The sequence below is a fragment of the Perognathus longimembris genome, chromosome 19 (assembly GCF_023159225.1).
Source record: "Perognathus longimembris pacificus isolate PPM17 chromosome 19, ASM2315922v1, whole genome shotgun sequence".
Taxonomy (NCBI): Eukaryota; Metazoa; Chordata; class Mammalia; order Rodentia; family Heteromyidae; genus Perognathus; species Perognathus longimembris.
Window position 1 is genome coordinate 39,153,745 of NC_063179.1, and position 26,778 is coordinate 39,180,522.

The 26,778-nt window shown below is 42.9% G+C and overlaps 1 protein-coding gene across 1 annotated transcript in view; it reads left to right on the forward strand.

Moving 5' to 3' along the window:
• The first annotated feature begins 12,722 nt into the window (after nucleotides 1-12,722).
• The window catches only part of Rnf180 (ring finger protein 180), a 106,504-nt gene continuing 92,448 nt past the window's right edge, over nucleotides 12,723-26,778 (forward strand). Inside the window, exon 1 of the mRNA XM_048368432.1 lies at nucleotides 12,723-12,753. The gene's annotated coding sequence lies outside the window, so the exon portion shown is untranslated. The remainder of the gene's footprint in view (nucleotides 12,754-26,778) is intronic.

Here is a 26,778-nt window from a genome sequence, read left to right on the forward strand (position 1 = left end):
GAACACAGGTACAAATCTGATTGGCTCAGGGTTCGATTCTGAAATGGAGTTCACGTGGTGGGGCCTGACTTCAAAGTCTGGCACCTCACTGTCATCTCCCACATTTCAGCTGACCAGAGTAACACCGAGGACGCTTGGTATTTAAGTCCTCAGCTCCGCTAATCACTTACCATGGAGGGGCACAGTCTAACCTTCCTCAGGACTCTCCCCTGGGCTGTTTTTTAGACAACCTAAAAGTTCTAAAACTCAAGTCCCATATTGACCCCAAAGAGCTTATATGATTATGCTATGAAATCTGGCCCAAATATTCATTGGACAATCAGTCCACGTGGCCCATTAATGGGACACTGGATCCTGATGTTATACGGGATCTCTCCAACGTTTGCAAGCGTTCGGGCAAGCTAATGGAGGCCAGCTACGTAGAGGCTTTCTCTTTCCTCCACTCTAAACTTGTTCCTGGGACCTCACATTCACCTACTCCAATACTTCTAGCCATGAGGCTGCTGTCACATAACCCAGACTCTTTTCCAGATCCCACGGATGAGCTGCCGCCATTTTGGACATGTACTACTCTGGTAGGACCTCAGCCACAGGAGGTGGGACTTCCGCCCCAGGACGCGGGACTTCCTCCTTCAGCGCCTCGGATGCCAGTTACCGGCTCTCGCACACGCCATAACCGAAGCTCCTCTCCATCAGACCCCCTTCCCCTTCAGGCCCCCGCAAAAGAAAAAGGCACCTCCACCGCAAAACAGCCACCAGGCAATGGACACAGCGATACCCTGGACCTCCTTACACGCCTTGTGGAAACACTGGGTGCCATGCTTACCCAGACCCCAACTCCGGAAATGGTTCGGGGTTCCGCTTGCTCTGCTCCAGCCCCCCTACTTCCCTGAGGCAAGGTGGCAGGGGCAGAAGGTATAGATCGAGTGCATGTTCCTTTTTCACTAAATGACTTATCCCAGGTTGAGGCCCGCCTGGGGTCCTTTTCCACCAATCCTACTAGCTACATCAAGGAGCTGCGGTGAGTGCTCCAATCATATGAGGTAACATGGCATGATGTGTATGTAACCTTGAGCGGCACACTAATGCCAGGGGAACAGAGGGAGGTTTGGGGAAAAGCCTGCCGTTATGTGGATGAGGCCCACCAAACCACCCCAGATCACCCAATTGAGACCAAAGCTGTGCCAGACCAGGAGAGGAGCCCCACTGGGATTACAATTCCCAAGAGGGTCCCCAAAGCCAAAATCCTTTTATTACTTGTGTAATTGAGGGTCTCAAACAGGCAGGCCACAAAGACATTAATTATAATAAAATGACTGAGGTGATACAGGATAGGGATGGGAACCCATTGGCCTTTGGGGCTAGATTATTTCAGACTCTCCTTTGATATACTAACCTAGATCCTGAGTCTGTTGATGGACAACGCTGCTTAATGACCCATTTCATTAACCAAGCAGCTCCAGACATCAAAGCCAAGCTAAAAGGACTAGAAAAGGGGCCCCTAACACACACAGGTCAGGCTACGGAGGTGGCCTTTAAGATGTACCACGGCAGGGAGGAAAAAGCCCAAAAATTCAAGTACCAGATGCTAGCAAAGATCCACCAGCCTCAGGCCTGGCAACCAGCCCCTTCCTGATGGGGTCCAACTGGGTCCTGTTATGGATGTGGAAAAAGGGAGCACTGGAAGGGATCCTGCCCCCAAAGGAAACCATGCTACCGATGTGGCCAGTGAGGCCATAAAGGCACAGACTGCCCATAGCCATGGAAGCCAACCGGGCCAAGCCCCTGGTGTGGAAATTTAGGGCACTGGGCCGTGGACTGTTCATTATCCTCTCAGGGACAACGGCCACCCCCTCAGGCTCCAGTTGGACTCCTGGACCTGACCACTCCCATCACCACACAGGAGCCCAGCGTAGTGATCACGGTTGCAGGTAGGATGACCTAATTTCTGGTAGACACAGGGGCTGTATATTTGGTGCTCACTGAGTTTCAAGGCCAAACCTACCCAGCTGAAACCTCCGTAGTCGGGGTGGAAGGTAAACCTTACAAGCCCCAAAAGATGCCCCCTGTCATTTGCCTTTTCTCCAGAGTGACCTTTTGTCACTCCTTCCTTGTTATCCCCCATTGCCCAATCCCGTTACTGGGTGGAGACCTTATGGCCAAGTTCAGAGCCTCCATTACCTTATGCCCTTCCAAATTGACAAAACAGGATACTGATTCAGCATCCCCTACGCTTTCTCTATTGATGGCTTTAGTAGACCCGCCTGGAGACTTCTCAGGTTTCCCTTTCCCTACCTTTGAAGTGGATCCTGCGGTGTGGGACACCACAACCCTTCTGTTGCTAGACATCACCCCCCCCATTCACATCTCTCTGAGGGACCCCAGACACTTCGCTTCACAACCCCAGTATTCCCGCTCTCGCCACAGCCTCTTGGGGCTACAGCCAATTATCCAAGACCTACTAAGAAAAGGGCTATTATGCCCTGCTAACTCCCCCTACAATACTCCTATCTTAGTGGTAGCCAAGCCTAACAGCTCATTCCACCTGGTACTGGACCTCTGCCTTATGAATGAGGCTGTTATTCCCTTACACCCCATTGTGCCTAACCCTTACACATTACTTTCTACAATCCCCCCCAATGGTTACCTTTTACTCAGTATTAGATTTAAAAGATGCTTTTTTACTATTCCCGTATCTCCCTCTTCTGAGGACCTTTTTGCGTTTGCGTGTGGACTGACCCTGTCACCCAAACCTTAACACAGCTCACTTGGACAGTCTACTTGGACAGTCACCGGACAGTCCTCATTTATTTGGCCAATCCTTAGCAAGGGACTTAGAAAACCTGAACTTAAGCCCATCTACCCTTATACAATATATGGATGATCTCCTTTGCAGCCCCACCAAACTATTGTGTTATAACCATACAGTAACACTTCTTAATTTTCAGGCCTCTCGGGGATACTGGGTCTCACCCAGTAAGATGCAGGCCATCCAGCAGTCTGTGACTTACCTGGGAGTTCAACTTACTCCCACACACAAGGCTACTACTACCCCCAGAAAACACTTGATTGCTAATTACCCTACCCCATCCACTAAGTCTGAGCTTCACTCCTTTCTGGGCTTGGCTGGCTACCTCAGGGCTTGAATCCCCAACTATTCCATCTTGGCTTGCCCCTTATATGAAGCAGCCAGAGGGTCACCTGAGGAACCCCTTTAACCCCCGCCCCTCTCTCATCTCCCCTTTCAGGAGGCTTTCATGGGCCCTGTCACAGGCCCCTGCCCTCAGGTTGCTGGACTTTCCATGCCCATTCCTTCTATATGTAACTGAAAATCAAGGCTTTGCATTGGGTGTTGTAGGCCAACAGAGCGGACCTTCATTTGCGCCGGTTGCTTACCTATTGAAACGTCTGGATCCGACTATTAGGGGATGGGCCCCTTGCCTTCACACCCTGCCTGCCTCCTCTGTCTTAATACAAGAATCAAAGAAACTAACCTTTGGCACAGCTCTCACCATTCTCTCCCACCATCACCTCTCTGAGCTGTTAACCTACGAGGGGCTACATACAATGCCCCCCTCCTATATTCTCTCTCTACAGGTGTCCCTGATAGAGGACCCCACCCTAACCTTCCAAACCTGACCCCCCACTAAACCCTTCCACCCTACTACCCATTCCAGATACAGAAACCTCACTGCTACACTCCTGCATGGAGACCTTGGAGGACCTGCTGCCTCATCCAACCCAGAGGTGGAGTGGCAAATTAATTTTACCCACATGCCAACAATTCGTAAGTACAACTACTTGCTGGTTCTCGTAGACACCTTTACAGGATGGATAGAGGTATTTCCCACCACAAACAAAAGAGCCTCCTCTGTGTCCCAGCTTCTTTTGCAGGAAATAATTCCCCGCTTTGGCCTGCCAGCCTCCATCCAGACTTAGAATGGCCCGGAATTCATCTCCTCTATAACCCAGCTCTTGGCTAAGTCTCTAAACATCCCCTGGCACTTCCATATTCCCAACCACCCTCAGTCCTCAGGGAAGGTGGAACGTGCCAACTGGTCCCTCAAACAGATTTTAACCAAGCTGTCTCTTGAGTTACACCTAGTTTGGTTAAAGCTCCTACCCTTGGCCCTTCTCTGCCTGCGGGTTCTACCTAGAAGGCCTTTGATGCTGAGTCCTTTTGAGCCATACAGGTTCAGGGACATCCACACTGTATTCATATCCATCACGACAAACATCACTTCTCTGATCCACCCTCATACACCTGCAAGCCAACTGGACCCCTGTCTCTACGGATAAAGTTGGGACCCAGTCTCCCTCCAGTCACCGAGGATCCAGAGGATTCCACAGTGGATGAATAACATCTCTAGAACAGCCATGATCTCTGCCAACTTGGACAGTACTGCCCCCCACCCTTTTCTGACTACCTCGCCCCCTTTCAGCAGGAAGTAGATCCAGAAGAAAAGACCTCCGTCCACACCCCCTGCCTGGTACTGCCCATAATAAACAACAAAGGGGGGGAATGTAAGTTTATAGAATGCCCCCCCAACATAAGATCTGCCCTTGGCAATGTGACTCTGCCCTTGGCTGATGATACCTGAGGGGCAGGTGGAGCACCTCCCACCTTAGTTGCATGAAGGTATAAAGACCCCCTGAGAGAGAGTTCCCGCGCCATTTTCCTTTCCTCTGTGGGAACTTGGCCTTGCCGGCCCTGCTGGCAATAAACTCTTTTGCTCTACGTGACTTTGTCTATGGTCTGTGTTTTTTCTGGGATAATTTTCCTTTCAAAAATAAAACACTGTTTTTAAAAGAGAGACTTGGGGATAATGGTGGTGTTGGTGTTTTAGAATTGTAATATGAGATGCAGGAAATGTTTCTCATTCTGGCACAATAACTTTGATTATCCGAAGTAAGTTGTACACAGACTTGCAGCGTGTATGGATCTGTATAGCATGTGTAAAAACTCCTTTACTTTTCTATAGCTCTATACCACCCCTCCCCTCAGGTCTCTCCTACTTGCCACTGAAGATGTCCATGCTTATTGTATGACAAAGGCTCCACTCTCTCTAGTACCTTATAGAAAGCCACAAACAATAGACCTGTCCTATTGGGAGACTGATCTTCATATTACCTCATTTTGCAGTCATTATTTGGAATGTGCTCAGGTTGTTTTACACTCATTACCTCCCCCTGATGGGTAGGTGGAAGGAGAATACTGGGAAGCAAAGATTACTTTCAAGCCCAAAGGGAACCTTGCTCTCCACTTGGTCCCTGACTGAGGTCTCCATGGAATGTGGGAACTGTTGCTCCATCACAGGACTACTTTTGTCAGATCCTATCTTTCCCTCTGTCTTTGTCACTAAAGGAAATGCAATACCCTAAATGTACCTGTTTGCTTTCTACCAGTTACTTTGCCATCTCATTATAATAAATAAAATTATAATAAATTAAATTAATTAAATTAAATAAAATTATAATAAATAAAATCCAAGTCTTATTACTGAACTAAACCATACAAAGTTAGAAATTAATGGTGTAATTTATTGTAAGAGAACATGATAGTGTCCCACAAATTGACTCAACATATATGAATGCACTCTTTATTAAAGAAAAGCATTATTTTTTCAATACATTTTCAATTGCTTTTCCAACTACTTTATATCATAAAGTTCACATCTTCAAAATTACAGTTTCTTTTACACTCAAACCCCAGATATAGACCATAACAAACACTAATTTGTCAGCTTGATTACAATCACTTTTTTTCTTGTCTCCAATTCTTATCATGTTTTCTTCTTTTATTGTCCCATCTCTTTGTTCTCCTTGATTCCTCCTTGGGCTCTATTTCAATTGCTATGAAAATGTAGCAATAAAAAGCCCTTGACACTTGGAAAAAAGTATACTAAGTGAAGTGAGCCAGACCCAAAGAAACATGGACTCTATGGTCTCCCTGATTGGGAATCATTAGCACAGGATTAGGCAAGCCACAGCAGAGGATCAATAGCCCAATATAGCCCATCTTATGATCACATAAGATGATGCTAAGTGAAATGAACTCCATGTTAAGGAAACGATTGTTATATCACAGTTGTAACTACTTTCAACGTCCCATGTGTATCTGTAGTTTATACTGTTGATGATGTTCTTGTATCACCTTCTTGGATTGTATCTACACTATCTCTGTAATCTTATCTGAGTATATTGGAAACCGTGTATACTGGTATTAGAATTAGGAAATTGAGAGGGAATACCAAAATTGAGAGACAAAGGGTAAATTAAGAGAAACAACAACAAAAGCAATACTTGCAAAACTGTATGGTGTAAGCGAACTGAACACCTCGGGGGGGGGGGGGGAAGGGGGAGGGGGGAGGGGGTATGAGGGACAAGGTAACAAACAGTACAAGAAATATATCCAATGCCTAACGTATGAAACTGTAACCTCTCTGTACATCAGTTTTATAATAAAAACTTTTTAAAAAAAAGCCCTTGACATAGGGGAACATCAGAACATGTAGATGATTTACAAGAGAATTCTCTATGTACCCCTCACATGCTGCAAGCTGTGCAACACACACACACATGCACACACACATGCACACACACACATGCACATACATCAGAAAACCTTTATTAATCAAGTTTCGTTAAACTGAATTCCAATTCTGACAACATGTAGCAATCACTGATCAACTGCAAATAGAATTATTTAACATTACTTTATGCATTTAGTTACTTTTCTTATTGCTGAGACGGGTACTTGCCAGAAATGACTTAAGGAAGCAAGGGTTTCTTTTGGTTTATGGTTTAAGAGTCTTCATTCCATGGTTGATCCTATGTTCTTGGGTAAGATAATGGTGGCAGGATCATGTGGCAGAAGAGGTTGCTCCCTTCATGGCAGATAGAAAGAGAAAAACAGCAACCAGGGCCATGTAAAAACTTCTAAGGAACAACCAGGGCAGATAGGAAGCAGAAAAAACAGGGCCCAGGGTCATGTAGAAACATATAAGGTACACCCACAGCGACCTACTTTAAATGAAAGAAGTCAATAACTAAACAATTAGATATTTTGAAAATAAATATTTCCTAGTTATTAAAATAAAACTCATTACATGACCATGTTTTAATTTTCTGAGGATTGGTTTAGAAGATTTAATAAATAAACACTTAAAGGTGCTGATGACAAAGATGATAAACATCTTCGATGTTAATAACTTAGCATTTATCATTGTTAAGTATTTTTTGGCAAATAGTAATAGTCTGGTTCAAAAGAGGTAAGAACTACAGATTGTGTTCTGACTCCAAAGTTTTGATCCCAGGGCAAAATTCCAGGCGTCCTCCATGTCAGGTTTGGCCACTTGCCCATTTGCACTAACTGCAAAGCCATGGTAAAGGGCAGAATAAAGAGATTTATAGCCTGGCAGCCATGAGAAGATAGCACTGTAGTACATCTTCAGCCATCTTCAGGGGTACAGTGATTTGCCTTAGATTAAATAGGGAGAATTGCATGTATGAGTGAGCAGATTGCACAAGTGACACAATCCCAAGTCACAGGTGTGCTCAGGATTAGGCAGAGATGGTGTCAGGTGGTCTTGTTACAAGAGGATGGATGAGAGATTCCTTTAGCTTCCTACTTTCCATGATGATTCACAAGTCCTTGAGATCACTCATGAGAGTCATTTGAATGTCACACCATAAGGAAAGACTGAGAAAATGCACCAATTTCCTTTCTATTTAGAAGCAATGAGAGAAAGTTGTAAATATTCCTAAATAAAGTATTTGGATTTTTCAATTCCCCGCTGTCCTAGCAGGACAGGCTCTTATTCCTGGTGAATAAAGTGAGGGGTGAAAATTTCAAGGAATAAAATAGAGAAAACACTGCACTACTCAGCAGAAATAAGAAGCAAGGAGAGACTGAAATTGCTGGAGGCAGATGGGGCTAGGAAGCCTGAGAAAAAGAGAAAGCCAATGATTGTGTGTCTAGGAGCAGAGACTCACGAAGGGACATGTTTCAAAGTGAAATATTATGTGTGGTGAATTGCTGACAGGGAAAGCATTAGACATAACAACTGGATCTCTGAGAGGATTATTAAAAAAAAAAAACATTGCAATTAAGCTTCTCAAATTACAGGTGACCATCCTATGTGGCCACCGGGATCATGAAATATCACAAGATGGAGTTATTGAGTTTCCACCCACCTAAAGATTAATGACAGTCTTCATTGCAGCCTAATGTGAGTCAACATGAGATATACAACTTACCGATGAAAGCCAGTACAATATGCCCTAGAGGCCCAATGCAATTTAGTAACCCCTCCCTGAGTGGGACTTACTGCTCTTGTGCCATTCTCTCCTGTAGTCACTTTGCAGCCATCTTGGAAGGCCAAGCCCCCTGCCAGAAGTCAAGGACTCTTACTATAAGGCCCTATCTGGCCAGTCTTGAGATAATGGACTATCTATCAGATTATATGACCTCCATCTCCAAACCTTCCTGTGACATGGGACTGTTTTAACTATGCGTATCTTCTCCTTCTGTGACCTCTGTTCTCCCTAGCGACTAAATGCTCATGTCTGTATCACTGAAGATGGCTAATGGGAATCTGGAGTATTGTCTTCCTCTGCCATCTCTTTTCTTTTCCATATTTATTTCCTAAAACCTTTCATATTAATTTCACTATATTTGAGTGCAACCTGAATTCATATAATGAATGCAAGAATTGAGGGTGACTCGCTGTGCTAAAGTTCTGGTAATGGTGAAAATTACAAAACTGCCAGCATTGCATTATATGTAGTGCAGTTGGAAGCTGGCAGACTGAGGTTTGAAATGGGAAAATGGAGAGATGGAGGCAAAGTTAGTATATATCAGGGTTACCACTGCTGGCAACTCCAGCTACCATCACCCTCAGCACTAGGACAGGCTAATATTCAATGACAGGAGTTGCCTAGTTTGTCAATAAAGAATAAGTGTATGTTGTTTGTGGCCATCTGATGACATTCTTCCCTTAGCTATTTTATAATTAAACATTTGAAACATTTTGGTGCCTTAAACATTCATTATTTCTTGTTTTTTTCCCCCTACATGTTCAGTTCCCATTTTTATCTCCCAGGTGTATCCCACCAAGCGTACATGGCAGAAATTGGGAAGACACATATACCAAGAAAAAGAAAAAGGCCTAAGAAGGGTAGTAAGGGATGTCAAGGATATTTTAATAACCTAGAGAAGAACCACAGCTTGAAAAAAAATCTGTTTCAAAACACAACCAGCCTCCTCTCATGACTCAACCCAAAGCCAGCCTCAATTTGGATTTTTGGCGTCCACTGAATGACCATCCGGTACAATAAAAACATGCAAAACATATTACTAAATTTCAGACATTACAATAGTAAAAGCATCAAATTCTCCCAATTGAATAGAATCCAGATTATTATTGATAGACTTGTCTCAAAAACAAAATCAATGTAATAGGGACCAGCTACCTACATTGTCAAGTAAAGTAAGGCCTGTGGTTGAGCTGTAGATCAACCTTTATATCTTCCCATGTGAGTTCTTTTCTTATGTGAACTCTATTCTATATCTCACATGGTATTACACTTCCTATAGTAAATACCCCAAACTTGATGTCCCTTTCAAGAATGTATTTCTTTTCAAATGCTCTTTATTGATTTTGAATGCCATCATCATTTAGCTAATTATGAATAGCTACCATGGACACCAACTTCTCCTTCCATCCATTTGCTTAAACTTTGCTCACTACTTGAGGGATTAAAAAACAAAATGTTTCCCACAGAACATTGACCAAACCCCTTCCTATAATTTTAGGATCATCTCTATTATACTCTTCCTGTGGTTGTATATGAACCCTATTAGCTTCTTGATAGTTCATAGTGTTATAAGGTAAGAAAACAAAGAAGCTGCATTTTGAAAGATTGAATCTTGGAGTCTATAATTATTAAGAGGCTGGCAACTGCATGGTGGACTGTCTCAAAGACCAGCAGCCAGCAAACACACTTGACCACAGTTAGGAAACGGAGCCATGAAGGCCAGAGAGGAAGGAAAGAACAAAAACAATACCAACAAACCAAACCAGTTCCAATGGAGAGCTGAAGTAGAAAGCCATGGTGACCAGAGAAGAGCCAGGAGACAAGAAACAGAACATGAACTGCAGTCATGTGACATGGGGTTACAGCAACTGAGCTCCTTAGAGTCTAAATAGGGTCAGGTCAGGGGGCAGGGCCACAGGAAACTCCCAGACCCAGGCACTGGACTGACACATTTAGTAACCTATCAGCCAAGTGCTGCCCCTGTCTGCAGGGATTCAGGTATGAACTTCTGCTGGGGGGGGGCGGGGGGGGGCTCACCTTCCCAACCATGAAGACAAGATGCCAGACCCTACCACCCACCATGTGGCCAAGACAGTGCGGCCACACCCCAACTCCCTATTCCAATAGGATGTGTGATTCTTAACCTAGTCCAGAACTTCTCTTTCATTCCATAATTCTTTCAACCTCCTGTTACAGCAAATGGTTATTATTTTTTACATACACATTGCAATCATTCCTACCTGAGAGACGCCTCCCTTAAACTTCATCAATTTCAAGGCTGGAAATGATTTTCCTTCAGCATTTATCTTTTTGTGTTTACTTTGAGAAGTCCAAAGCCTCCTTGATTTCTTAATCTTCATAAACTATCTCCCATTTTTTCTCTCCCTAGAAGTTATTTAGGTCTTTGACCCACTTCCTTTAAAATTTCACAATACACTTTGGTTTGAAAATGTATGCCTATTTAGCTGAGCGCTTGTATGCTCTTGTCCTTTGGGTCTAAGGCTGTTGTTGCCCTGGGTAATTGTTGTTGCTGTTGTTTAATTCTATTTCCTCTGCTAATTCTACTAGTTGGTAAAATTTCAAACTTTCCTTGCCTAGTTGACCTGGCTAGCCTACAGTGCAATATTGAACAGAAGTGGTAAGAACTGACATGTTTATTCCCAACTTTAGTTGAAAGTGTTCATTCTTTAATCATTAAATATGACATTATGGGGATTTCATAGGTGCCTTTCATTAGAGCCATACCTTCATTTTCTACTTAGAAATCTTTTTTTTTTTTCAGTTTGTACTCCTTTTTTATTGTCAAAGTGAAGTACAGAGGGGTTACAGTTTCATATGTAAGGGAGCGAGTACATTTCTTATCCAATTTGTTAACTCTTCATTCCCCCCTCTCACCTCCCCATTTCCCTCTCCCTTCCATGAGTGGTACATTTGGTTTACACCATATATTTTTGTAAGTATTGATGTTGCATTGGTTTGTCTTTTTATTCTTTGCCTCTTGATTTTCAACCCTTTCCCTTCCCTAGTTCCAATACATGTATATACAATATCCAGGGTACTAAAATCAGTTGCAATGATATCAAAGTTTGTAAAACCAGGAGAAAGGAATATGGGGGGGAAAAGGGCATGATTTCACATGACATGTTGAAAATAACTGCAACAGTTGAAGTTGAAGTTCATTTTGCTTAGCATCATCTCCTTGAGATGCAAGAATGCATGGTCATGCTATTTTAACCACTTTTTTACATTGCTCCATTTGTTCTGCTAATACATTGTGATGGGTTTTCATATTACGATGGTTCATAAAGCATCTTTGTAGTTTTCTCTCATTCAATTACCAGGCCGGACTCTGCTTCATTTTGGAGATAAGACTAAGTTGGGCATATTCAGGATGGTGTGGACTAGGCCTATCCGTAGAACTGTTGTTCGACTTCATTATCCTTTCCATTGTCTTTTGGGGGAGGGTCCGGGGATTAGAAATCCTGGCACCAGGCCTAGTGTTGTGACAAAATTCCAAACAAGCCATCTGAAGTACAATGCCAGGTGTATCTAGCAGGGGGCCGGGGGTGGGAGCAAGGTATCCGCTCGGGGAGGCCTTTCCTTCCCTTCCCCACCCCTCGAGTCAACTTGCACAGCATGCGTTCGAGATTCCAGATAGGCGCAGTCTCTGGTGATCGTCTATGTTCCTGCTTCGGAACCTCGAGTTTTATGACTTCCCCAAGCCCTCCCTCCCTGGCTGGCTCGGTGGCTAAGCACTCCCGGCTTCGCCTCCCGCCGTCCCAGTCACCCGGAGACCTCCGAGGCGCGGGGTGGAGCGGCGGGGAGCTGGAAGGTACGCAGGTGGGGAGCCCCCCCCCCCCGCCCCTCGGGGAGCGGCTTGGGCGGGCGGTGGAGGGGTGGAGGGGGGGTGGCCGGGCGTCCCCCCCGCCCCCCGCTTTAGCAGGGAGCTGGCCCGCGGGGGGGTGGGCCCGGGGCGGGGAAGGGGCTCGGAGCTGGCTGATGACTTTGGCGGCTGGGGCCGGGGGATGCGCGCCGGGTGGTGGTGGTGGGGGGGAACTTTCCCACGGATCCTCCTCCTCGGGGAAGCGCGGCGGGCGGGCGGGCGGGCGGGCGGGCGCGGGGTCAGGGCCGGGGCGCCGCCCACGCGCGGCCGGGGAGGGAGGGAGGGAGGGGCGGGCGGGCGCGCCGGCGGAGGCGGCGGCGGCGAGCACCCGGGGCGCCGCGTCCCAGGCCGTGGGGTCGGAGCTGCCGCCTCCCCGGGCGCGCTTTCCGCGGCGGCGTTTGGCTCCTGTCGCTTCCCGTCTCCCCGGACCCCGCATCGCGGCCGCGGGAGCCGCCTCCGCCGCCGCCGCCGCCCCCGCGAGTCCTCCGAGCCCGGCGGCCGGGCGCGCGGGGCCGGGGCGCGGAGCGGGCGGCTGCGGGACGCGGACGCAGGTAAGGGCGAGGCCGGCCTCGCGCGCCCGGCGCCTCCCCCCCCCGCCGCCCCCGCGCGGCCCGGCCCGGCCTCGGCCAGCTCCGGCCCGGCCCCGGAGACCCAGGCCCCGGAGGAGGGGGGCGGGGGACCCGCGGCTGCCTCCCGCCCGGCCTCCGGGGGACGCGGGGCGGCGTAACTTTCGCACCTGAGGCTCCGGGTGGAGGGGCTCGGGGCGGGGGGGGGGACAGGGGTGCGCCCGGCCGGCCGGGAGGCTGCCCGGCGAGGCGCGGCGCCCCGGGGCGCGGAGGAGGCCGCGGGCCGCCCGGGCTCGGAGCTGCGGGGTGCGGGGTGCGGGGGGGGGGGGGAGCCCGCGCACACCCCCTTCCGCGGCCGCGCGCGCCGGGCTGGCTCCCCGCACCCATCACTTTCTTTTGTCTGGCCCAGTTGGGCATGGGGGTTCCAGCTGCTTTTGTTGCAGCCCGGGAGCCCCGAGCGTGCGGACTGGGTGGGCTCGGAATTCTGCTCGGGGACCCGGGGAGGGGGGGCAGGGGGAGAGGAGGGAGGGTCGGGTCGGGTCCCCAGGGCCGGGGAGTCACCACTCAGGCGGCCACAGGGCACACACAGGTCCCACTATAGGTGACACTCAGTGTTTGTGTAGCTCCTAACAGTTTTAAATGCACCCTGGAGAGCGTTTATTAGGTAACTTCAAAGCGATCCCGTGTGGGCAGGTTACTCATTAGCCCGTTTTATAGACCAGACATCTGGGGCACCCACGAAGACACGTGATGGTGTCCACGCCACCCGGGCTGGGCTTTGTGGGAGCTGCGATTAGAACTCGACTTCATGTATCCCCGGTGGTCCAGCCTGGTTTAGTGCCCAGGGACTGGCAGTTAAATTAACTTAACTTATTAATTGCTGAGGCCATTAAAAGGGGGAAAAAAAACAACCAAGTAAGAGTAGAGTCTTCTCAGGTTTCTGGGATAGGGCTTCTAAAAGTGATACTTCAAAGATCAGAACCATGTCCAGTTTTGAAGAGGATCCCGAGTCCAGCGCGCCAAGGGAAAAATGTCTTTGTCTTTTTAAACCTCTCATTTCTTCTGTTCGTGTTGCGCTTGCTGGTGGTGGTCATAGCTGACACCCTAAGAGTGACAAATAAAGTGGAAGGGAGAGCGAGGTTGCTAAGGACGCCCTGAATAATGAGCAGTGGAATTGGACATTTAGGAAAATAGTCATTTTAGACAATGAGTTGGTGGGGTAAGTTGCATGCATGTACTACTGTGTTTTCTTGCCTTCTCCTATCAATCTGCAATTAGTTCAGCTAGGGCTTGCTCTTAGTTTTCCCAGTGGATTGTTTTATGGGCTCACTTTTCTTCCTCACTTCCATTTTTAGCTATGGTTTTTCAGAGTGAAGGGTTTCTTTTTTACAAAGCAAAAAAGAACAAGTTTTCTTCCTCTGTAAAGTGGAGTTAATTAGGATGTTTATGAGTGTATCTGAGGATAGGTTATAGGCAGTTTAATAAGTAATTTTCATGCATCAAGCAGGATTTTTTTTCCAAACAAGTAGGCAATGAATTCATAATCACTTTAATAGGCCCCTGTAATATTTTATGACACATCTACCTGAATAATAGTAGTGCTTTGTACTTAAATAATGTCTTTTTAAATCAAGGCGCATAAGGCTAAAAGAATTTACTTAAAATGTGCCACGTACATGGTACAAATTTTAGCAATCAGTGTACTTAGTTTACTTGCTGTCTCATAGAATAGAAAGTTTTATTTTCCTCATACCATCTCCCACCAACGATCTGCAGGAGAACAATATTGTATCCTTTTTTTCCCCTAAGTACATTTGAAGAATGAATGAAGTAATGTCTAGAAAATAGTTTGAACTCCATGGAAGAAGGCTACTTTGTATCTTCAAAAGGTGGCCATATCCCCCACTAAACCCTTTCTTGCCTCAGACAGTACCATGTTTTTAAAGAGACCATCATTCCAAAAAGTCACCTTAGGAGGCAAAAAACTTACTGGAGCAGGGCTACTTCTGTTTATGATGACAATGTTCAAATTAATTTACAATCAAGCAAAAATATACTTTCTATAAGCACTTTGTTGTGTGTTTTATCAAACCACAAAAGTATATAATTCAGCAAGGGCATTAATTTTATTTGCTAAACTTGACCGAGTGATTTGTACATGCTTGAGAACACTTTTACCTTTAATATTTTACCTCTCTTTAGGACCTTTAAGAATTACTTGATGCCACCGAAGGCAATTTCAGAAGAGCAATTTAAAAACAATTTAAGGCTCGGCACAGTTTAGTGTTTAGCACATGTCTAGCATGTGTGAAGACTTGAGTTGAAACCCCAGAATCAAAATGAAATAAAATTTAAAATAATAACGTTCTCAGAAAGCTACTTTGATTGAGGGCAATGCTGACTTTTAGGCTGAAATATCTGTGTTTACACTGCTCTGCTGCTCTGCACTTTGAAATGAATCCATTTGTCTTATAGTCTGTTACCTCTTTTATCGCCTTTTGTTGAGAATCAGATGTTTCACTTATATGTTAAGTAGAATATGTCAAACATAATCACATATCTTATTGGGACAGTATTAGGTCCAGTATTACTTTAGGAATATATTTCATACAGGAGTTTAAAGTGTGCATAATTAGAAGTTTAAATTTTTGGAATGATTTTAGGTTATAAAATTAGGCTCCATATTATATGATTTGAATCTTACACAATGAGGCCCAAATAGCCGTAGCCTGATATAGAATTGCTATTCTGAAATATGAGTATTGGCAAACTGTATACAACAGATTTTCCACATATACCACTGTCAAAAGACAAAAGTTCAACAAGTACAGTGTAAGAGTTTAATTGGCTTTTATTAATGCTTCTAGTATCACGCAGCCCTTCTTTCAGTCAGGGACAGTGACTATTCCCGGGGGCAGGGATGACGGAAGGCTGGGGATTTTTAAAGGCAAGAATTAGGAAAGGAATTAGAAAAGTAGATGCAGTTACTCTGCTGTGCTAATGTGCATGGCACTTGCCTCGTATTCCAGCCCAGGCTTGATTGGAATCCCCAAATTCATTACCACATCTCAGTTTCCAGGAAAAACTGCTCCATTTTCTTCCTTAAAGTTTCCTTTTGATTATGTGGCCCTTGTTCTGAATGACTTATTTGGTTTGATCTCTCAAAGCTGAGTACAGTAGCTCACTACAAAACATTGACATTGTGTAAACTTTATTTAACTTCACTTACCAGAGAGAAGCTCACTTTCTTCATTTCTAGGCTTGAAATATTTATAGATGTATAATAACATTAGATATTGTCTTAGTCTTTTTGTGTTATGACAAAAGAGCCAAGACTGTGCCATTTATAAACATCAGATGTTTGTTTCTTATAGTTTGGACTCTGGGAAATTCAACACCAAAGTGCTGGCAGGTTTGGTGTCAAGTCAAGGTTTTGGTCTCTGTTTCCAAGGTGATCACTATCTCCTCACATGGAAGAAGGTAGCAGGGTAAAAAGGGACCTACGTTAGTGCATCCCCTCAGCCTTGTTCTGAAGCAATAATCGCTGAGGTGAGGACCCGCATGGCTGAGTCACTTCCCACAATGCCCCACCACCACATCAACACAGAGAAGTTTTTGCATACAGTTTGGAGGAGACACATCAGCGCTATAGAATACATTGTATGTTGTAAGTGGCAGATGACAGTTCTCATAGTATGACAATTAAGTCAGTTTTAGACTAGTCCTCCAAATCATCATGAAGGAGGATTATGATAAATGTAGGAACTCGTTTTGTGAGGTCAGAAAAAGAAGGGAATTCTATTGTCTTTCTGTACTTGAGAACAAGTGGTGTTGTGGCTGCAAATTCTTCCATGGAGTAACCAGTGTACAACCAGGGACACATTAAAAAAGGGAGTTGCTATCTTGATAGTCAGAGGGAAAATATTTCCTTGTCTACCAGCCAAATTTTCTTTTTAAAATTGAGAATAAACAAGAACTTTGCGAGAAAGCAAAGATTTTGAAATGCAGACTATTGACGTGACAAGTCAGTTATCAGCAGAAAAGCAATTTTCTCATGCATTGACCCTTTCTAAGGGAGCAGGTGTAGTGGGCTTCCTAGATATGCTCATGGTTTGCTTCCTAGGTAATGTGTGTATTTATCTCATCCCCCCTCTGAATTCTATTTCTTTTATACTTGTCATCTTTGGAAAGAAGAGAGCCAACTTCTGAAGAGAGACTCAAGGAAAGAGGCAGTGTATCCATTTTTACAAAGCATTTCCCCCTTAATCTTAGTAGTCCCTTTATAACAGTATGTAAAAAGTTTTAAAGCATGTGAAACAATATTGCATTTTGCCAAGGAGTCCCAAGCATATGTAGCAAAGTATAAAACCTGTGTGGGAATGGCAGGCACTAAGTTCAGGAGTAGAGAGTGACTTAAAGTGAGCCCTCCATTCCTAAAACACGTTTGCATGGACATATTTTATTGCTGGTACCCTCCTGCAAACCTTTTTTCTATTTCTAATATTCTAAGTAATGTTGAATATTCTGTAAGTCCATGTAGCTTTAGTGCATTAACTTTTAGTGCTACCTGGTATTGCACTGGAGAAAAATGCATCAGTCAAGTTTACAGATGCATACTTTGGTCATTTCTAGTTTGTTTGTTTGTTTTTTTTTGCCAGTCCTGGGGCTTGGACTCAGGGCCTGAACTCAGGGCCTGAGCACTGTCCCTGGCTTCTTCTTGCTCAAGGCTAGCACTCTGCCACTTGAGCCACAGCGCCACTTCTGGCCATTTTCTGTATATGTGGTGCTGGGGAATCGAACCTAGGGCCTCATGTATACGAGGCAAGCACTCTTGCCACTAGGCCATATCCCCAGCCCTCATTTCTAGTTTTTTGTTATCACTGCAAAACATTGTTAAAATGAAATGTTACTGTATAATATTTCCTTGTACACATATAAACTTAGAGTAGAACTACAAATGCATTTTTATACATATATGTACACAAACACATATATATGTGCATATATGTATATATGTGTGTATGTATATATATGTTTATATATATCAAGCAGCCATACTACCATCTTAGTGTTTTTTTTTTTTTTTTTGGCCAGTCCTGGGCCTTGGACTCAGTGCCTGAGCACTGTCCCTGGCTTCTTCCTGCTCAAGGCTAGCACTCCGCCACTTGAGCCACAGCGCCGCTTCTGGCCGTTTTCTGTATATGTGGTGCTGGGGAATCGAACCTAGGGCCTCGTGTATCCGAGGCAGGCACTCTTGCCACTAGGCTATATCCCCAGCCCCCATCTTAGTGTTTTGACTGATTTTTCTTAATTGTCTGTCCATTCCTCTCCATTGTGCCTGTATAATATACTCTAAATTCTATCTTTTACCAGCTCAACTCTGCCAGTATAGTGGTACATGCCTGTAATCCCAGCTACATGGAGGGAGAATTGAGGGATAGTTATATGAGACCAGCTCAAGTAAAGTTAGTAGAAGATTCTATCTAAAAAGCAAACTAAAAACTCTGTGTGTGTGTATTCTATTGTTCTAGATCTTGCATTTTTCTTTACAAAATGGCTGTACTTAGTTAAACCTCCCTATAGCACATTATATTATTTGTATACTTGTTATTGTAAGATCTTTCATGTTTTCTGTGGAGGCTAAAAATACTTTTCATTTGAAGGTTGGATCTTGTGTTTCCTCTTCTATGAAATTTATTTTCATATCCTTTATTTTTCTTTTCAAAAATTATCTTTTGAAAATTTGTATTGAAGAGCTTGCTAGACACCAGTGGCTCACCCCTGTAATCTTAGCTATTCAGAGGCTGGGATCTGGAATATCGCAGCTCAAAGCCAGAATTAGGCAGAAAAGTCTGTGAAACTCCATCTCCAAAATAACTAGCATGAAACCTGTCTGAAGAGTTGCTCAAGTAGTAGGATGCCAGCTAAGTAAGCAAGCCAGATAAGCTGAAGGCCCCCAATTTAACTTCCTGTACTGGCTTAAAAAGAAAGAATTAATTGTCAATATTAGCTATTTGCTCCTATTCACAAAATTATTCTTCTAGAATTTAGATGGTTACTTCATTATGTCTTTCCATACACAGAAGTTAAGGAAGGACTACTATTTCAGTTCATCAACCTCATCAGCTCTACTTTATGAAACATTTTATGACCAGGCATGTAGGCGTGGGAATCCCAAGTTTTTTCAAGTTTGTAAATGAGGACAGAATGAGTAACTCGGTGAAGATATAAACATGCCACCTACCTTCTTGTTGGATTCTGCATACAATTCTTAATTTAAAAAATGTATATGAGAATCTCTTGGTGCAAAAATGTCATCTCACGAGGAGCTTTCAGAGTAGCTTTTTCTCCTTTTGTTTCAGCTCCTCTAAAGATATGGAACACAGTGAAAACTCAACCAATACATAAAGTATAGTGCTAAGGGAAATTCCTAAACCAAAGAAGCAGATGATTGTGGGTGGCAGTGGAGAGCAATTCCTTATAGCAACACCGGCAAATCTCACTCTTGCCTTGCAGTACAGATTGCATAAGAAACACAGGACTTGAAAAAAAGACTTTTAGGGGCTGGGAATATGGCCTAGTGGCAAGAGTGCTTGCTTTGTATACACAAAGCCCTGGGTTCGATTCCTCAGCACCACATATACAGAAAATGGCCAGAAGTGGCGCTGTGGCTCAAGTGGCAGAGTGCTAGCCTTGAGCAAAAAGAAGCCAGGGACAATGCTCAGGCCCTGAGTTCTAGGCCCAAGACTAGCAATAAATAAATAAATAAATAAATAAATAAATAAATAAATAAATAAAGACTTTTACCACCAGGTGCTAGTGGCTCACACCTGTAGCTACTCAGGAGACTGAGATCTGAAGATCACAGTTCAAAGCCAGCCTGGGCAGGAAGGTCTGTGAGACTCTTATCTCCAATTAACGACCAGAAAACCAGGATTGGTGCTGTGGCTCGAGTGGTAGAGCACTAGCCTACAGCTGAAGAGCTCAGGGACAGTGTCCAGGCCCAGAGTTCAAGCCCCACAGTGGACAAAAAAATAAAAAGACCTTCACCAACCAGCAAACTGAACTGACATTCTTCTCTACCTGTCTCATTGTGCTCTCTGTGGCAGGAACTGCTGGATTTTCCTAGCAATCTCCAAGAAGCCACTAGGCAGAAGGAAAGTTTGTGGCTGGTACTGCATTGGAAAATCTGAGAGACAATAGCCTGGATAGTAATGTGTGAGCAGTGTCAGCTTTTATCATGGTTTCCATCAGTTCTCCTCTAGGCGAAACAAGTAATGAAGAAAGTATGAAAACTAGGAAAGTACGTGCTAAGCCGCCTGTCTCCGCCACATAAGGAAATGGAAAGGCTTGGAAAAATTTATAGTAAGTAAAGTGGGGCAGACCCAAAGAAAGATAGATTGCATGGTTTCCCTCATTTGTAGTAGTTAGACTGTGCTTAGGAATCTACAAGTAAACACGCTGGATGATAAAAGACAAAAAATACACTTGGACATGACAAATTATACAGGATTCTGCTATTCACATATTGAGACCAAAGAAGACTATTATAAGGAGAAGATCACAAAGACTCAAAAGCTTTGGGCATATGATCATATAAAATGTTTATCAAAATGAATTCCAAGAAATGGAAACAAGGGATCATTTTTTGGTCATTTTCCTTTTTGTTTTTTCTTCTTTGTCACTTATTTCTGCACTCTTGGTCTTTATGTAAGTTCATCTACTTGGGGGATGGTCAAGGGAAGCAGAAATGGTGGGACAAAGGGTGAACAAATGCAGCAGTCATGCTCACTAGACACAATATTGAAACCGATTGTACAATTTATGGGTCGTGGGGTCAGGAGGGAAAAACAGGGAGAAAGCTAGGGAAGGAAGGAGTGGCACTGTTCAAAAAGAAATGCACTCACTCCTGACCTATGTAACTGCAACCCTCCCTGTACGTTTACAATAACAGTGAACATAAATAAAAGCAAAAAAGTAAGGAAGGAAGGAAGGGAAAGAAAGAAAGAAAGAAAGAAAGAAAGAAAGAAAAAGAGAGAGAGAGAGAGAGAAAGTGATGTCCTCTCTGAACAAAGGGTCAGTGAGCAGGGAGCCAGGTCATACTAGAGACAGGAGAAAGGGACTGAGTGCTTTTAATACCAGCCAGCATTGGCACTAGTTCTGAGCAGGTAAGCCAAAAAGTACTCCTATGCAGTTCCCTTCACTCCTTTGTTTAATTTCAAGATGCCGTTTGTTTGATAGGCAGATCCCCCTGTGACTTATCCAATATGGGATGTAAACGTACCTAACAAGCTAAAACAGGGCTTCTGAAATAGGATAAAACAAGGAAATTTATCATCAAAAGGAATTTTATCATTAATCCAGTAACTTGATTGGTGGCAGCTTATAGGATTTTATGTGATGGGAAAGAAAATGCCACCACTACTTTTTTTTTTTTTTAAGGAATGCAATTCTCAGATAACGGAATTTTAAGAAACTTCAGAAAATGAAGCAGTCTGATTTTACTAGGTGAGCCCGTCTAATCACCACAGGAAGTTGTATTATCAAATGATGGGTACTGAAGGTTATGCCTAATTTCAGAACATAGAAAATGTTTAAAGCAGGTAAGCTAAGCCATGCTTTACCCAGTAAAACAGAAGGAACAACTAGTACAGCTTGGCCATTTTGGTTTGTAGGCCAAGTTTTCATCTTAGTATATCAAGCGAGAGTGTCTGAAACTCAGGGAGACCAGGCTGAAGGCCCGTATGGAACAGCTGGCTGGCTGGCTGGCTGGCGAGGGCTGGCAGCAGCTGGCCGAGAGGGACAGATTTTAAGCACAGGAGGATAAAATTACAAAATGGGCATGGCTCGATTCATAGTCCATAAAGAGAAGAAAGTACAGAAAAAGTATACAGAAGTTTACTGTGAAAAGGGCCACCCATGCCCACACGTGTGCAGTTTCTGTGGACTCTCACAAATTGATAGATCCTGTTTTATTTTCAGAATGCTTAAACAATCTTTCTTTTCTCCTTCTTTTCCCCTTTTTAACCTTTAAGTAGTTATACAAAGGAGTTGCCTTTCAACAAATTAGTATATGAATATAATAAATCTTGAACAGTATTGCCCCTTTCATTCTTCTCCCTCATCCTTCCAAACCTCACCTTTCCCTTAATTTTCTTAATTTTGTGGGATATGCATTGAATTATTGACTATATTTTCCTCCTTCCTCTCTTCATTTTCTACCTCTCTCCCCTTAACCTCTCTTCTAGTTTTGAGTACTGATTTCCTGAAGTTAGTTTTGATAGACTTTGAAAGAAATTACATCATTTGACTTTCCCCACAAAGCTACCCTATTTCGGATAATATACTTGTGTATACTTGGCTACCATCCCCCAAATACATATTTATTGATTTATAAATGAGCATTCACATATGAGAGAAAACATACATCCTTTGTTTCCCTGTGCCTAACTTATGTTACTTACCATGATTTTTTTTCCAGATCTTTCCATTTCTTTGCAAATCATGCTATATCATTCTCTCTAATGGATAAGAAAAATTCTATTGTGTAGATACCATATTTCCTTGATCCATTCATCCCTTGAGGGGCATCTAGGCTGATTCCATACCTTGGATACAGTGAATTTCTGATGTCACATAAAAGATAATCAAGACTAAGTGTTGACCTTGAAGTTTGACCTTGGAGCTAGTTGCTGCTTCCTGGTTCTACTTTCCTAACTATAGCCAGCTTAGAGGCCAGCAAGTGTGAAGTGCCCTTAGTGCTGGTTCCTTCCTGGGTGTTATTAAGTGTGCATCTGAAAGGATTACCTTCTCCCCACTGAACTCCATCAGGATTTTCAACCCTCTTCACCCATTTTTCACCTAAAAATGTCCAGGCTCCAGAAAACAACAACCTCCTCACAGAATTTCAAGCATAATTTGAGAACTCATTTAACTTCTTCAGGCCTCAGTTTTCTCATCTATGAAATAGTTAACAACCCCTGCCACACAGAAATGTCTTGATGATTAAAGGTCCTAGTGTCATTTAATAAGTACTGTCCTCAAAATTAGTAGGTACCGTTAAAATCATCATATGAACTCCTTGATTTCCTGTGGTTTTAGTTGAAATAGTTGGAGGGTATACAACTTTTTAGCTCATTACTGGTTGAAAAAGGGGAACATGCATATGTTTTCTGCTGGCTAGTTTAATGAAGAGAATTATAAAGAATCTTAATGCATTCAGTAGTATAGAGTCATCATCAAAACACACATGATGTCATAGAACTCACTGCTCTGTAATGCTGACTCTAAAAAGTTAATTTTCTTAATGACTTTATGAGGCTTATGAGAGCAGCTTCCTTTGGTAGTGTTTGCTAAATGTATCCTGGCAATGCCAATAAGTGGTACCCTGACTTTCACAAAGTAAGGACTGGATGATGCTTTTTTATGCCTGCTTGCCTTTTCACTCATTCATTCTACTGATGAGTGCACAGCTGTACTGGCACCGTGGTAGAGCCAGACCTCCATCTCTGTGGGCTCAATGTCCACAGATTCAACCAACCTTGTGTTACAAGTAGTAGAAATCACATTTTCACAGAATTTATCCAAATAAAATTTGCTCAACATTATAGTATAACAAGTACTTACATAGCATTTGCAATGTTTCTATATTATAAATAGTCTACATATTATTTAAAGCAGGCAGGAAGACATGTATAGATGATACGCAAAATGATTCACACTTTGTAAAGGAATGGAACATTTGAGTGTTTTGGTATCTGCTATTGGGCCACAGAACCTATCCCCTGTAAATACTGAGGAATAAAAACTACTAAAGAATTATTTGCTACTCAATATATACAGTAGACAGAAACATGGAATTAGTGGTATGGTTATGGTTCTAAAATAAATCCAACCAAGGGATCTTAAGGAAATAGAAAGTCATACCTCGGTTAACAAAGACCTACTCCTAACAGAAAGGAGCACTGAGGCTGAAGCCTGAAGGAACACCTGGCAATAAATTCTCAGAGGCTACAGACCGGCTGTTCATAAGTCTGCATCATATGGATCTGAGGATAGGAATAGGAGGGGACCAGTACAATGGAGAATGTGAAGGACCTTTAAGATTTCTAGACTATGGACATCGACTAGGCCAGCCACCTTCATGGTCCGCAGAGAACTAAATTCCCCTGAAAGAACCAGGAAAATAATATGACTTAGTTTGCATATTTAAAGATAGATTCTACTTGCAATGTGGAAAATGAAATGCCTCATGTTTTGGAAGGAGTACTGGGTCTGGAACTCAGCGCTTGTGTACTGTCTTTGAACATTTTTTCTCAAGGCTAGCACTCCACCACTTGATCTACTGACCGATGTACTTTTGCCTTCTTTTGGTAGTTATCTCCAATGGACTTTTAGTCAATGGACTTTGTTGCCCAGGCTGGCTTTGAACTGTGATTTTCAGATCTTATCCTTCTAAATAGGATTACAGAATTCCTCAAATTTTTATAAAGTAAATTTTGATAGCTAGCACTGTCACTGCTATTGGATCTAGATTTGTTGGTGTCTCATGTTTGCTATTGTTTATAGTGTTCATGGAATGAAATTAAAAGAGAAATGTAGGTCAGTTGGAGTACATAAGGTAACAGCCCTATGGGAAAGTGGGCATAATTCAGGTGTTAAAGCTCTTGTCTAGCATGCTTGAGGTCCCTGGGTCCAATCCCATTACCACACATACACAACTTCAAGAACCTGTAGAGTACATATACCACATCTTGATCCATTCATCTACTGAGGGTAATCTGGGTTGTCTCTATATCTTAGCTCTAGTAAATAATGCTGCAATGAACATGGTTGTGTTGGTAGCTTTAGTATGGCCTTGTTTGTGTTCATTTGGGTAAATGCCCAGGAGTAGGATTTCTGGGTCATAGAGGAGCTCTATGTTTAGTCTTTTGAGGAGCCTCCATACTGCTTTCCAGAATGGTTGAACAAGTTTACACTCCCTTGAGTAGCATTCCTTTTTGGCTACATCCCTGTCAGCGTCTGTTGTTGTGGCATATATAATCAATGGAGTTCTATGCTTCTAGCAGTAAAAAATGGCATTGCCCCATTCATAAGGAAATGGAGAGACCTGGAAAAAATATATTAAAGCAAGCCAGGTCCAAAGAAATATATATAGTATAATAACTAGAATATGTTAGCAGGGAATCACAGTAGTCCAATTGCCAGTGCATAGGACCATATATAATGAAGTTTATCAACATGAACTCCAAGAATTGGAAACAAAAGGTTCTTATTATGTCCTGTATGCAGTTATTTCTATTTTTTCTTTCTGTTTTAGTTTTCTATACCTTTTTTTTCTTGTATATAAGCTTATCTGATCTGTGAAAGGGAAAGGAAATCACAGAAATGGCAGGGCAATGGATAAACTAATGCAACTATGATACTCACTCTCACTGGACACTATATTGGAAATTAAGTTTACAGATTGGAGGGGAGGGGAGTGGGAAGGGGGAAGTGAAAGAAAATGAGGGAGGATGCAACAGTGTTTAAAAAGGAATGTACTCGTTACCTTACTTATGTAACTGTAACCCCCCTGTTTATCACCTTTACAATAAAAAAACAAGTAAAAGGGATATATATACACATATATGCATATATGTGTATTTACACATATATAGAATATATACATATAAATAAATAGAATATATAATAAGATAGAATATATTCATATATGTATATGCATGTATTTACATATATACATATATGTATATACTATTTTTAATACTATTAAAGAAGAACCTATGGGACAGAGTAGAGTACCTTGCAGTAAGTGTCAAATTCGTATTGCTTTTTTGTTAAATTTGGTGAAGCAGGGATAAAAGAAATCAAATTAAAGAATATGATAAGTAGCTAGTTGGGATCAGTTCACTTTGTTATTGAATATTGTTTTATCAAGAAAACTTGGACCCTTTACAGGAAATGTGTGTATGGATATAAACACTAATGTATATACTGTTGAAGTTTGACTTCATTTTAATTCATACCAATAATTATTGAAGAACATTGAAGTCTCCATATTTCAGGATTTAAATGGTTTTAGGATTCATAGATTAGAGGCTTTTGATGCTATTTTAGTCACTGCAGCTACCAAGCTTAGAAATATAGAAAGAACCATTCTCCTGTGTGTGCAGGTGAAGTATCTGATAAAGACTGAAAGCTAATGGAAAACGGATCTTGGTTTGATAACCAGCTTTCACTAAATAATACATGTGACAGAAATATCTTTTGAAGTAAGTAGGGCCCCTAAATTCCACAGGAGTCTAGTTCTAACTGTCAAAAGTTACCTTCGTTTCTACTTAATTTACTATCCAGATGCATTCTTAAATGGTTCAAAAATGAAGAGTGTAGTTTTGGAAACTCAGTCATTTATATTTACAGTCCTTTACCATTTCACAGATCGTTGATTAAAGTGCTATCAGTGTTTTGCTTCGGCCTGCTTTTTGTGATCACAGCAAATACCAGGAGGGTTCAGCCCGTGGATATCGGTGCTGCTCACTCCACACAGTTGTATGGATGAACTTCAGTCCCACTGAGTGGTGACAGGCGTCAGATCTACTTCCACACAGCAGTGGGAGATTATTTCTAAGATCACTGTGTCCTAACTAACAATGGATTCCCTCTCGCACTAAAAAAAAATTTGAAATTTCTTAAATATTTACAAAAGCAGTACTCCTTCTCATTTCATAAAGGCACTTCCAGTGATACGACCTTTAGGTGGCTGAATATGCTGCAGCCTAATGGCTGTATGTATATTGTGGTTCCTACAAGCAAAAATAAAGTAACCTACTGGGCAGCAGAAAGGAGGAGAAAGAGAAGGAGCGAAAGGAGGAGGAGGAAAAAGAGAACGTATACTCAAAATTGACACACAGCTCCACATACCTTGGTCATTTCATTTTTAAAATTTTTCTTTTTTGTTTTATTTAGTGCTTTTACATGTATTTTTTTCCTTTCAAGAAATTATGCCTTTAA